General features: G+C 40.6%; 1 long non-coding RNA gene across 1 annotated transcript; it reads left to right on the top strand.

The window, feature by feature from the left end:
* Positions 1 to 215: 215 nt before the first annotated feature.
* On the top strand, positions 216 to 12,857 carry LOC135899652 (uncharacterized). The gene is made up of 4 exons (XR_010563667.2): positions 216 to 414; positions 1,943 to 1,984; positions 4,303 to 4,507; positions 7,189 to 12,857. It is a non-coding gene; the product is annotated as an uncharacterized lncRNA (long non-coding RNA).
* The last annotated feature ends 1,358 nt before the right edge of the window (positions 12,858 to 14,215 follow it).

The raw sequence follows: 14,215 nt of genomic DNA, 5'->3' as shown, positions 1-14,215 counted from the left end.
ATTTGGCGCCTTTTCCCGCGCACTCCATTAGCTCCGGCCGGTGCACCGCGTTACTGCGCTAAAGAAAGTAGTTCATCAAAGAAGTGAAGCAAAAAACTTTCATACACATGCAAAGCGCAACAATTGTTCTGTAATAACATGACATCACAGAATTTGTTATCAAATAGTACAATTTATGATAATATAAGCGTGTATTTGTATGAGTGTACATGTATGATTGCGCGTTTGCGGTGTTGATGCTTGGAGCATTCCGGCGAGTTCGTGTACGCTGTTCGCTTGAAAGCTTCCTGCTTTTCTGCGTTCTTTGTGTGCTTCGCTGTGACATCTTTGGAATATTCCTGCGTGTTGCTCGCTTTTTATGGGCTTGTTGCCTCGAAGATCGCCATGATCGCCTCCGACTCGGCGACATTAACGGTGAGTGAGTGTTTCGAATTTCCCTTGTTCGTGCATTGCGATCGACGCGGTGAACGGAAGCGCGGGAATTATTTCAGCGCTTGTGCGTGTCTTCCGCGCGCCTCTTTTCTAGTTTTCATTCCTAGTACTATCCTTCCGCTGCCAGAATTGGTTGTACAGCACTAGATTCGTGGTATATAACATGGAGCTTTGTCCTGGTTTAACTTTGCACTCCGCTTGTGGTGACGTAAGGCAGCTATGTGGTGCCAGCTAAAACAGGGCATGTTGTACGCCATGATTTCTGATACGGTGTTCGAGCACCCATTGAGTTAGCCTTATTAATGAGCGCGAAACAATGCGACGTGAAACCATCCGATCTGTACTGTAATCGGAAGATATTTCGTTTGCGCCACGCTAGTACAAGGCGTATGAGTGAGCTGTAGCAACGGAGGGGGGGGGGGGGGCGGTGGGATCAGCGAAAATGTATTCTGTTGCGCTGTTTCCTTCAGGATCGAGTGACTCCGCGGTGCTTCAACGTCACTATCTGACACGCCGTGCGGCCGATGTTCGCGCTATCGGAAAACACAGGAGGCTGTCGCGCAATAATAATAAAGAATTTGAAGGGTGTACATGTGATTCTATGCGATACGTGAGATACAATAGAGGGGGATGCCACAGATTGCTGCGAAATCATCGAGTTATACGCCTTGCCAACCGCGTGTGTTTTGTTTTCCACCAGTTCGCGCGCATTCAGCTTTCTTTTTTCATCTTCGTTCGACGCCATCGAGTGCTTCGCCCAAACGGCTTCGCGTAGGCGCTCTTAGCATTCACGGAAAGGCAGATTTCATGGCACTCCAGGTCCTACAACATTCAAAATAATGTAATTTCGAGAAATTGCAGCTTTTCGCACTTCAGTAAGTGATTGATTTAACAAAATTTTAAAATCAGTAAAGGAACGAGATGCCTGGCATATCTGCCTTGTCCCACTGTGTTTCGAGGCGGCATGTATACGTTATCGGCAACATAAACATCAATAATTAGCATTGTTTCTTGTGACCATAGAAGTAGCTAGTTATGTCGAAAAGCTATTTTTGCTTTGAATCCGAGCACAAAAGAGTGAACAGATTGAAAGGGGAGCGCATAGTTGTGAACTAAATGACAACGCTTTGCAAGCTTGGAATAATGCATTGTCGAAAGAGCAGTTCTGTGAAATTCTTTCTTTGAGAGTAAGCAAAACTTCAGTAGCATCAGGTAGACGGGGAGTAAAAGAATGCATCACTGTGGTTTTATATGAAGGAGCTGCCTTTAATATGTGGCCATAACAGTTCAGTAGATGCATGGAAATAATTTTTAAAATAATAGAGGGATGTGAAATAAATTATTTGACAAGCTCACACTGCCATTGGCAAGAGCGGCCACACTTTAGTGTATTCAATGACTAGTCATTTGTATCCGTCCATTTATGTCAGCCTAATGGTCCATGTAGCTCTTTTGATTGTTGCTTTTGCTGCATCGTGGCTTCACATTTTAATACTGACACCTTTTTCAGATTCAAAATGAGCTGAGAGACACCCAAGCTGGAATGCTAAAGGTGAATTCTTTGGCCATCCATTCTGTAGCGTCACCATGATCAAATACAGTGATGCAGTGAAAATGTATTGCAGGAAGCAGAAAAAACAACATTGCTGATGCAACTGCAAGGCATTTGCTCCAGTGATCAATTGGTGCAGAGTGCCTTCATTAGGAGACAGTGCCTTTAAGCACTCAGCTGAAAGACTGCAACTGCACCGGGACTGGGAGTGAATTTCAATGTCATTTGTGAACATATTAAAGATAGAATGTGCCTTCTTCAGGGTATATGCCTGATATGAGAGGGGCGTTCAGAAACTTAGTGTGGACATTAGTGGTCTACGTGAGTGCACATCTTTCTAGTTTTACCAGAACGAAGGTACGACCTATGTCATGCAGCAGTGCACTGCTAGAGGTATCAAACCAGAACAGCAGCACCCTTTGAGAAAGTTGGGTGAAGAACGAGCAGTGATCAGGGCTTTCTGCATTTCAAGGGCCAAATTCCAAAACGATTGATGCCGAGCTGGACGGTGTGAAGTGCCGGTCACCACATACTTTAGCCAGCATAGCATGAATCTCCTTGGCATTATGCCTCGTTAGGATACAGAAATTGCATCACTGCTCATAAAAAAAATTGGAAATTGGGAGGTTGAGGGGAAGTGGCAGGGCTCCCCTCTGGAGCAGCCAGTGCATGCCCATTGCTATACTGATAATCCTACCTTAATGAGAACCAGTGATGCATGTTAACCTATTACGCAGCTAAGTGCATTCCTTGTTTTGTATTAAGGGGACACTAATGACACCCTAAATTAATTTAAAATAAAGCATCATTTTAAATATCTATTTCTGTAAATTTCTTGGTAATTGCTTGATTATTAGAGAAAATAAAGCTCAACGTTCAATTTTCTGAGTATTGCCGCAAAATCTTTGTGCTGACATCTCATTGTCACATTGTGGATTTCAAGTATTTTACAACTTGGGTTGTACAAACTTGGGTTGCCAGCAACATTGCTATTCGCAGCAGCGGAAAATGCGCGGCGGCAATGCATGTGAAACGAAACTTCGCGAAAAGCTTCGCAGTGCCGCGCCGCTGGTCGCTCCATTCGCTGAATCGCTTGCATGTGAAACAAGCTTAAACATCAGATTGTCGTTTTGGCACTTAAAACGTCGAAATTTAATTAATTTAATTTTACTTTAGTGCTCCTTTAAGCGGTAGAATTCATGATCTCTGCAAAAACTCATGCTCAAAGTATTTTCCGGAAAGATTAAATAAACAGTAGATATAAGTGTCTATTTATATTTTGAATTCTGTGATACGTGATGACTATTAGTGGTACAACGAGACAGAATTGTAATACAATGTGTGACGGCACGATGATGCACATCGAGGAAATGACCGATTCTCCCTAGAGGTCCTTGACATGGACATCAACTGACTGTCCACAAACTTCTGAGTTCACTCCGTGATCTTGTGCAGCCTGTGCGTTGCGAGTAGATTAATTTAATTGAGATTTAATTTAATTTACTGTCCTTGCGGCTTATGTACATTTCATACAGTGGAGTGGAAACTCGCATTACTTCTGGAGCACAGCAAGCGAACGTGATGTGTAGTGGTAATCTTAGTAATGATTGACAATCATGTCCCACTTCGAGCTCCTAATGCTGCTTGCCAACACAAGCAGCAGCATATGCTCAAGATAGCGTGAAAGAAATTCATTGAAAAGTGGCATATGCCCAGGGTCGCATACCCAGTCACCTAAGCTGTTCCAACGGTTGATATTGAACTCTTCCCTAAACATAGCAGCCCAATCTCCCCATTAGACCATGGGCTACATATTCACACAAATGGATGGGACAATCGAGACAAACACCTGAAAATATGAAGTATACCAAGAATGGTAATCACAATAAATAGTACTAGATGTGCATTAACGCAAGCTCTTGGGCCAGTTGGTGCATGATGAACTTGATAAGGGGGGGTATCAGCAAAACAAAGGACGCGCACACATGGAAAAGGCGTTAGACAGGGACGAACGCTGGTCCGTCCCAATGTCCGTCCATGTCTAATGCCGTTTCCTTGTGTGCGTGTCATTTGTGTTTCGCTGGTACTCCCCTTTTTCAAGTAATAGATGTTTGGATACTTTGGTTTATTATTCTTCTTTGTGCTGGATTGTTTTTTTGAAACGTGGCATCCAGACAGCATCAGAAGCTTGTAAGAAGTCAAGTTTAGCGTTCTAGATTTGCAACAGGTACTTTTGTAATTTATTTGCAGTAGGGCTGTTGTGTGAATGTACTTGAAAGGCTTAAAACTGTTTTGCTAACATTTACTTAAACATGCAGGTTCACATAGGCTGTAAGAGTGCACATTCAGAAGGTTATCCTGGCCCAGCTTACTATGGCCTGCCATGGTGGACCAGGAAAGTTTGCAAGGGCCTTGCTTCACCATGTGTTCACAGAGGAGGAGCTCATGGGCCATTTGGGCTTTGGAAATAACACCACGGGGCAACAGAGGCTCTTGACCCCATCAGGGTCAGTGCTGTTATAGGCAAGTACCATATATCCTTTCCGGTTGCATTTTTACATTCACATTTTTTTTCTAAAATTATGAACTTGCCATTGGCATAACAAACGACTTTCATGTAGCCCGTGTGTGCAGTTGTGTGCTACAATAGCCTACCATTTGGAATGACTGTTCATATGATCTTAAGTGCCTAATGCCGCCATACTCAAATGCTTCTAAAATTTAAAAGCTGCCTTCACTGCCGAAAGTTTTAACATCTCCACCAAATAAAATGAGCTGCATTTGTGCATTAGCAGTGCTACTTGGCTGTCATTGCAAGGAATAGTTGTCTGTGAAGCACGCTCCAAATCTTTTGGCATGGAGGACATGGTTAAGTAGCCTGAAAGTGTTATTCTAATACACGAATTGTGGAGAAACTATGCTCAAGTGTGGTTACTGCTCAGCTCGAGCAGGAGCACGTTCACCAAATAGAAATCAAAACAGCTCTCCATGTTCTGAGATGTGAAACAGTAGTTTCATCAATTTTAACAGACCACATCAAATCAAAGTTGCTCCTATCTTGAAGGAGGTCCATGTGATCCGACACAGAAACCTTTCAGCAGAGGGAACCTGAGTGGTGTGGCAATTTTCTTTTGGTAGTTTCAATCAAAGAAACAACAGGGACAGAGTTGCCAGCTTCACTGTCAACAGTACTATGTTTAGTGGATGCTTACTTATTCTAAGCACCTAACCTATGACTCGTATTTATTAACATGCACTTTATCACTTTGCATTCTAAGATATGAAAAAAACATGTGGCTTTTCCCCATATACTTCAATAAATGGAGAATAGGCTCTTGGGGCCTAATGTATAAAGCTTCTTACAGACCATCGGACATGTCCACTACTCCCATTCTGAAATTATTAGAATTGTTTCCTGCTTCCTTACTTCACCTACCTGTTAACAGGGTTATAACAGGGTTATGAACCATTGCCAAGTAGATTATGGGCTTAAATTTATCAAAAAGATGAATGGGCTTTTCTGTCGCTCTTGTTTAGCCCGTTGAGGATCACATTTTGGGGAGAAATATGCCTCTAATTTAGGAGTTATGTATCTTTTGTGGTGTGCACATACTCAAAACTTTCGAATTGAATAGTGTCCTATTCAATTTAGTCTTTGAATGGTCACTATTTGTAAATGTGAGTATTATTCTAATATTTTGAAACACCAATAAAACATGAAATTTGAGCCAAAGTACGGTAAATTTTCACCTCCAATAACATAGTATAGACATAAAACGTAAGAACTTGTAAGAATAGCAGACCAGGCTACGTTACTAAAGTAGCTGTACTTTAGAGGCTGTACAGCAATCATTTATGCTTACTGAAGAGTCCTGTGCATGTGAAGAAACTTTTTGCTGCTCCATTTGTGCTTTTAATAAACAGCTCTTCATAACATAACAATGACAAAAACTTGCTAACTTTAAAAATACTAGTATGTGAACCTCATCTTACATTAATTGTGATATCAGCTGTTCATTATTCAGAAGCTGTCCAATATTTGATTTGCTTCTGGCATTATTCGGTTCAGTCTCAAAAATACCTTTTCGCGCATCCTTAATATTTTTATTGCAGATTTAAGTTCTTCAGGGCGACTTTCCGAGAAAATAAACTGGTAAATAATGTTTTTAAATAACAATAAAGTGGCAATACCATTTCAGTATTTGCAGTTTTACATGTTTTATTTTTTATGCAGGATAAAGCAGCGTAGTTTTTTGTGTAATGAAACTTACAAAAACTTGTGGCAACACTCCCAAATTAGTGCAATGACAGACACCAAGGAGCTAAGTGAAAAATCAGTTTGGGAGAAACCCAAGGAGCGACAGCACTATAAGAATATTTTCTAGAAGTCTCAGAAGGTTGCAGCACCTCCAGTGGGATGCTAGGCAACACTTTGTTCTGAAAAGGCAAATTTTTTCAGAACGTTCCCTCACAGCCACAGATGTACGGCAGTAAACCCTAAAAGGGTAAAAGAAGTCAGTCCTATGGCATACGGCTCTTAAAAGACAGCATTTCTTCGTATCTGTCACATTCTGCATGTGTCATGCTAAGCAGCTTGGTGCACAACTACACGGAATCCTCATTATAACAGTAATTCAGTCGTTGAGGCAGAAAACATACTTCGCTGTAAGCAGTGTCTTCTTTAATGTAGAAAGTCCTAAGTCATTGTAAGGCGAGAAGTACGTTCCGATTGCATGTGAACTCAGGAAACCTAACATCAAATGAAGCTACACTCAATTCTAGTGACATGACACTATTGTATTTGGAGCATGGAAAAGCAGTGAAGTGCTGCACATTTTAATTATGAAGTTACAAGAAATAATTTTAGTTGTCAGTTCAGGTTTATTTATGAACGACATGAATTTTTTTCACCATTTTGTTTCTCAGCAAGCGAAGTTCACATCTTTGACATTGAAGATATTCATAAAGTTATATTGCTACAGTGTTTTGTTCCTCTTTGCCCTTTCCTGCATTTGACACTTAGTGGAGTCCCGTGCCACACTAAATAAATTTAAATGGTCATGCTGTAAAGCTGTACCCGTGGAAAATTGGAATAAAGCAACACAAATACATAAATCAATTTCATTATAACGAGGGCATATTGCATGCCATTCTTTTGCATGTGGAAGTTGCTTTTTAAAACTTGTTCTGGCTTGTTTTTGCAGGTTTCACGTGTCGCAAATTTCCTGGTACCAACATGCCCTATGTAAAGAACTCTGGCCTCGCTTCTCGCATGGGACCCTGCCCCTGAAGCAACTGCCCCTGCCCCTTCACCTCTGAAGAGCCCAAGTTGGACAGCTCAAACCAAAACACAAGTGTTGTGCTCTTGTAACTCTCGACATTCTTATGTTTTATGTTAGTCTCCTGAAGGACCCAATTTGGATTTCTCAAATGAGCATACAAATGTTGTGCCTTTCTATGGCTTGACATTTTCATGTTAATATTATTTATGTTAATTATGCTAGTCTCCTGAGAAGCCCACATTGGATTGCTCAATCCAGAATACAAGTGCTGTGCTTTGTTGTAGTTAACTACATTTTTATGTTAGTTTTTGATATGGTTCCAGTAAGGATAGTGTTTCCTTATTAATATATTTTTTAAGTATCTCAAGTCATTTCATGCCAAACCACCCAACAATTTTCTCAAGAACTGTTCCATTATGGCAAACCATTTCAAGTTTGCTTGATTTTGAGTAGGTACAGCGAGAAAATGTTCGAGAAAATTTGCTTTCATACATACTCTTAAGTCATTCCAGGGCAACCAACCAGCGTTTTTTTGGCCATCACAGATATAGTTGAAGCTCCGAACTCTTGCTCCCCATTTATTTTCCTTCACAAAAATTTTTTTGAATTTTGGCAAAAATTTATTGTTCGTGCCCAGCTAAGCTAGAAGCCACTGATACACGTTTCTTCTGAAAGGGAAATTGTATGATCCAGATATTCAGATGGTGTTCATGTCAAGAGACTGAAGTGGTGACTGCCAAAATTTGCAAAGTTTGAATTTTCTTCTAACGTAGGGAAATACAGAAGGCACAAAATGAATATAAAATCAGACTGGTTGACTTGGTATAGCTGCAAAATATTTCAAGCCTTGGAGGTTCAGTTGATCAGGTAAAAAAACTAAAGTTGAAATTTTTTGCAAGCTTCGTGTTGAAGGTAAAAAATTAGCTTTGGTGGTTGGCACAAAAATGTGTCACCCATCACTACACAGCCGTACATGTCTGCTATGCATGTGACAAGTAACAAAAAGTTATTATTCTTTAAGTGTGATAAATTATTTTTTATAATGTTCATTTGTGGATCACACATACAGCATAAATATATGAAGCCATGTCATCTAGGAAGGAAAGGTTGTTAATATATTAGCCACAAGAACTACTCAACAAACTGACTGCCTTTTTTATCATTACGAAAGCAGGTGACGTCAAGCGCTGCAGCTGCAGTCTCAACTCGTATTTTTTTAACATGAACGCAAAAAGTGGTCGCCAATGGTGTCTGACCACATCAGACTGAACATGGCACATATGACTTTTATAGATGAGCATGTTCCAGCTCTGAAACAGTGGTAGCAAACAACACCACAAGAATTTGTTCATACTCATGTAGGTTTTCAGTCTGAATTATGAAGGTGTTTTCTACTTGCATCATCATTGGGCTTCAGGGAGCAGGGCACAAAGTGTCCTGCTCCCTCTTTGTTGCATTGCAATGCGACAGGCCCTTTAAGATGCTTTGTATGAACAATATCAGTGCTCTTTCTGGATTTACTGTCTAAATAATAGCTGATATTTCTTTTTCTAAACTGCATGGAACATATCTTTTAGCACTGCAGGATTCCCTCACATATTTATTACGTACGAGGTCTGTTAGAAAAGTATTCGACCTTTTTTTTGCGAACACCTGATGAATATGAAACAAGCACGTTTTCATCAGCCGCCCTTGAACCTTTGTGCGCATGCACGAATTTTTTCCCGCCTGCCAATATCGTGAATTGCTGAGACGCAGCATTTGAATGAGGTAGTACAGTGCTCTCGTCGGTTTTTTATTGCAAGGAAAATGGCAGAGCGACTGGAGCAGTGCTACTGCATCAAATTTTGCCAGAAACTGGGCGACAGCCAAGTGGAAACCATCCGGAAGATTCAGACTGCTTTCGGTGACTATGCTATGAGCAGCACACAGATTAAGGAGTGGTACAACCAGTATAAAGACGGCCACACATCGGTGGAGAGCGAGCCACGCTCCAGTCGGCCATCAACATGCCGAAATGACCAGGTCATTGCCAAAGTGAACCCCGTGTTGATGCGGGACCGTAGTGTAACTATCCAAGAAATTGCGGAAGAGGTGGGCATCAGCACATTTTATCCACATTCCATTATCACCGAAGATTTGGCCAAGAGAGTTGCGCCGAAATTCGTTCCCAAGCTGCTCATGGTGGAGCAAAAGCAACTTCGTGTTGAAGTCTCACAGACATGCTGGATTCCACAAACAGTGACCCCAACTTCATGAACACCATAATCACTAGTGACAAGTCTTGGGTGTATGTTTACGACCTGGAAACCAAATCCCAGTTGTTACAGTGGAAGCATTCCACACCATAATCACTTGTGACAAGTCTTGGGTGTATGTTTACGACCCGGAAACCAAATCCCAGTCGTTACAGTGGAAGCATTCCACACCATAATCACTTGTGACAAGTCTTGGGTGTATGTTTACGACCCAGAAACCAAATCCCAGTCGTTACAGTGGAAGCATTCCACGTCGCCAACCAAAGACTGCTAAGTGTGCAGCAACGTCAAAGTGTTGCTGACTGCTTTCTTTGACTCCCGCAGTGTGGTACACCACGGATACACACCACAGGGTCAAACAATCACTAAAGACTACTACAGGGATGTCCTCCATGGCCTATGTGATGCTGTATGGAGCAAGATACTGAGGTTGTCAACAGGAAATTGGCACATCCATCACGACAATGCTTTTCTCGCACTTGATTCAGACTTTTTTGGCGAAAAACCAGACTCCTGTAGTTCGACAGGCCCCTTGCTCTCCTGATATGGCGGCCTGCAACTTCTGGCTGTTTCCCAAAATCAAGGGGCCATTGAAGCAAGCGTGATTTCAGACAATAGAAGACATTATGGCTGCAACAACAGCTGAGCTAAAGTCCATTTGGAAAGAGGCCTTCTCGGAATGCTTCTAACAATGGCAGCACCGCTGGGAGAAGTGGCGGGATTCCCAAGGAGACTACTTTGAGGGTGATTAAGTTTCCAACGCTTCAGTTATGCCAGTTTTTTTTCTTCAGCCAAAGGTCGGATACTCTTCTAACAGACCTCGTATTGATATTTTATGTGCAATGGCTGTATGGTTTGCCTGGCCCACACCAAACACAAGCCTCGTTGCGTTGGAGCATGTGTCCCTTGGCAATAATATGCAGACCCTAACACCGCTTCTTTGTCATCTGTGTTGCATACGAAGCCGGCTTTGTCGTCTGCATTCCCGGCCAGCAAGCTGTGCGCACCTCAGAGAAAAGTCGGTGCTGACAAAATTTCAAAAAAGAATTTCTTGCATTTAAAAATGCCTTTTTTAACTTCATACATGCATAGCAGACATGTAGAGCTATCCAATAATGTATAACATTTTTTCGCCAACTACGAAGGCTGTTTTTTCCTTTAACATGAAGCTTCTTGCAAAAGATTAGAATTTTTTTTACAGGCGATCAGCTGAACCTTCAGAGCTTCATATATTTTTCTGCTATACTATGTCAGCTGGGCTACCATTCTGTAGTACTATAGCGCCAAACAGATGACACGGGAAGAAGAGACACAGAAAGCGCTCGTCTGTGTCTCTTCTTCCCGTGTCGTCTGTTTGGCGCTATAGTACTTCAGTAATGCACCAACTAGCCCAACAAAACGTTTTGCTGGAATACCATTCTGTATTTAATTTCTGTCCTGTGAGTATTTTCTAACGAAAAAAAAAACTAACGGATTGCAATTTGACTCATTTTTGCCAATGCCAAAAGCAATTGAAGTATTCAAATATTTGAAAAATTGGCTATTTTGGCAGTTTCATCACTTCACCGTACTTCCACGCACACCATTTGAAGGCCTCGATCAATACAATGTGCATTTGAAAAAAAAGTATTTGAAGCATTTGAAGAAAAAATGAAAAGCTAGAGGACATTTGATGTCCTCTAGCTCAGCTGAACAGGAAAACTAAACTGTCACCTAAAATGCTACAAAATATCTGGCAAAAATAAATAAAAGTGGGTAACGAGCTTCGAATTCTAGTAAACATATGGCAATGTTTCAGATATATGTGCGGTATCAAAAAAAATGCTTGTCAATTCGGCATGGAATCGCGTGCCTGCAAGTGCATCTGTGCCATTTTTCGAGTTCAGTAAAAACGGCATTTTACATAACTTTGTAAAAATGGCTTATTGCTATCTAAAATACATGAGTAAAATTAATAGGTATAAGTCGGCTTAAATTTAATATGCAACGAAACATCTCCAGTAATGGCGATGATGTGCCTTTCATGTTTACATAAAACCATATCTTCTGAATTCTTTCGTTATTTTTTGTGGCAGCGAATAAAATTGAAATGGAACTCGCACAAGGAGCAACTTTGCTGTATTCCAGCACATCTCTAATAGCTGTCTTTATTTCATATGAAAATCTGAAGCAGTTAATATGAATAAGTCGCTTGATATGGAATTACCTGTGCAGGAACGGTATCATGCAGAAAACACAACTGGATCATGCAACAGCAATGCAGCATAATAAACTGCTCCCATAAGCATCACTTATTGTGATTGCCATGTTTCAAAAGTATGTAAGGTTTACTGAAATTGGCGCACACCATTCAAGCAACATATAAGGATTGTACAGTGATCCTTTTTCAGTTTTACAGATATTTAAGTTGTCTGCCAGGTAGCATATTTCTTGTTCTTGAGCTGGATTATTCAGAGGTGGACATTACTAGCACAAGAAATGAAAACATTAAACTGATTGTCATAAATTCATTAATTCACTTATAACATCACAGCACATATTTCAGTTTGCAAATTGTAGCCAGTGAGTTTTCAAGACATTCACTTGAAATTAATTTCTAAGGTGACACCAGTTTCGAAATTTTCCCATAAATGTGAGAGAAATACATGGGCATTCCGGTTACTTTTGTGCTTCGATGCATAACAGTGCGTTTTGTTAAAAAAAGTAAGTGCTACAGCAGTGCATTTATACAGCCAGTTTGATGGCATGTGTCTCGTTACTAGTGTCATTCTGGAAATTCATTCTAAGTGCATACACCTTGTAAAATTACCGGCTACAATTCGTAAAAACTTTATTAGGAACTGAGTTTTTGTTAATCAGCTGACTATGGTGTCTTGTTTCTCATGCAAGTAATGTTTGGCACTCTGTATCTAGAATTATGTTAGCTGCAACAGTCTTCAATAAGTTCCATGAAACTTAAAGATAACCACCCTGCATATCAGGTCTCAGTTGAGTGCTGTGGGCACAAGCAAATTGTGCCATGGTTATAGTACCACTGGCTACCTAATAGAGAAAGCAAGTACCTTTTTTTAGTGTTCTTATTTACAGTCATGTCAGTCTGCTTGTACATTTATTTATTTAGGCATTTATTTTTTAAAATTTATTTCTTTTGGTAAATGTGTTTTACTTGAGAGCCACACTGACTACATCTTCAGTATTCAATTTTGTTATGGTGTCAAGCTGCAGGAAGTTTGTACTGTGCAATAGTTTTTAAGAAGTTTCTGATCTCAAACTACAAATGGTTGTACATTTACACAGATGTGTGGTTACAAATAAACAGTTCACCTAGAAAAATGGTTTTTGTCTGCATCAGTTCAGCACTCTTGATTTTTCGGAGGACCATTCACTCTGACAATTCAAAAAAGTGACATAACAGTACTGCTAGCAGTTTTACAATATGGTTTATTACAGGCAATCTAGGAGCATGCTTTTGAGCCCAGGGTGACAGAGGCCTGCGGTACAAAATGCCTGTATTTAAATTTTATCCCTATCCTCTCTCAGCAGACATACCACCGTGACATCAAAGGTAATTATATGCAACATAGCTCAGCAGTATTTTAAGGTAAGTGCAGGTTTAAACTGCTAAATACCCAGTGGGGCATAAAGGGCTTTCAACGTAATTTGTGTTGATGTTCAACAGATCTGCAACAATTCTTCCATGGGGTTTCAATATTGATGAACTACACATTTCAACAATACCTCCATGGGCTTTCAATTTTGAGCTTCAACAATGCTTCAATGGGCTTTCAAGATTGACAAACAACACATTTCAACAATACCCCAATGGGCTTTCAATTTTGAGCTTCAACAATGCTTCAATGAGCTTTCAACATTGACAAACAACAAATTTCAACAATACCTCAATGGGCTTTCAGTTTTGAGCTTCAACAATGCTTCAATGGGCTTTCAACATTGACAAAGAACACATTTCAACAGTACCCCAATGGGCTTTCAACATTGACAAACAACACATCTTCAACACTGCTTCAATGGGCTTTCAAGAGTGAAATAGACCATAGTTTCAACGATATGCCAATGATCTTTCAAATTGAGAGGCCACAATGATGTTTCGACAAAATGTCGCGGGCCAATTATCAACACTTGTCAACAATTTCCTCAATGATGTTTCAACAATTCCCCAATGATCTTTCAAGGTCATTTGTTGACGTTGACCAATGATATTTCAATAACCTTTCAACAATTTTTTTTGTAAGGGAGGGAAGCACGTCGCTGGCGATCAATACCACAGCCAAAGCCTTCGTCACTGCCCTGTCGCCTTTTAAGCGGCAACACACCCTGCTCGATGCTATGCTCGTTTGGGAGCGCTGCACGCACGGCGCGCAAGCGGGTATGTCAGGTGATATTTTTTGTATTTCTCGGGCATCCGCAGTAAGCTGAAAAACACTAACACTTAATAGATAGAAAGTTAGAAATTTCCTAATCGGACGTTTTGCAAAGTGCTCTAGAACTTTCTAATTGGAATTTTTCGCCTTTGTTCATTCAGAATGGCTAATTTTCTTGACTAATTAGCTACTTAGGAAAAATACAAGAATAGCGTGACACGTACAAGAGTGAGCAACATGCATTTGGTCGCATCGTCTTATGGTGCATCGGCATATTTTTAAACTCTGAGTAAAGTTAGCTGAAACACG

This window comes from Dermacentor albipictus, unplaced genomic scaffold (assembly GCF_038994185.2).
Source record: "Dermacentor albipictus isolate Rhodes 1998 colony unplaced genomic scaffold, USDA_Dalb.pri_finalv2 scaffold_16, whole genome shotgun sequence".
NCBI classification, from domain to species: domain Eukaryota; kingdom Metazoa; phylum Arthropoda; class Arachnida; order Ixodida; family Ixodidae; genus Dermacentor; species Dermacentor albipictus.
The sequence above is the reverse complement of the archived record's forward strand: the minus strand, read 5'-3'. Positions and strand labels throughout refer to the sequence as shown.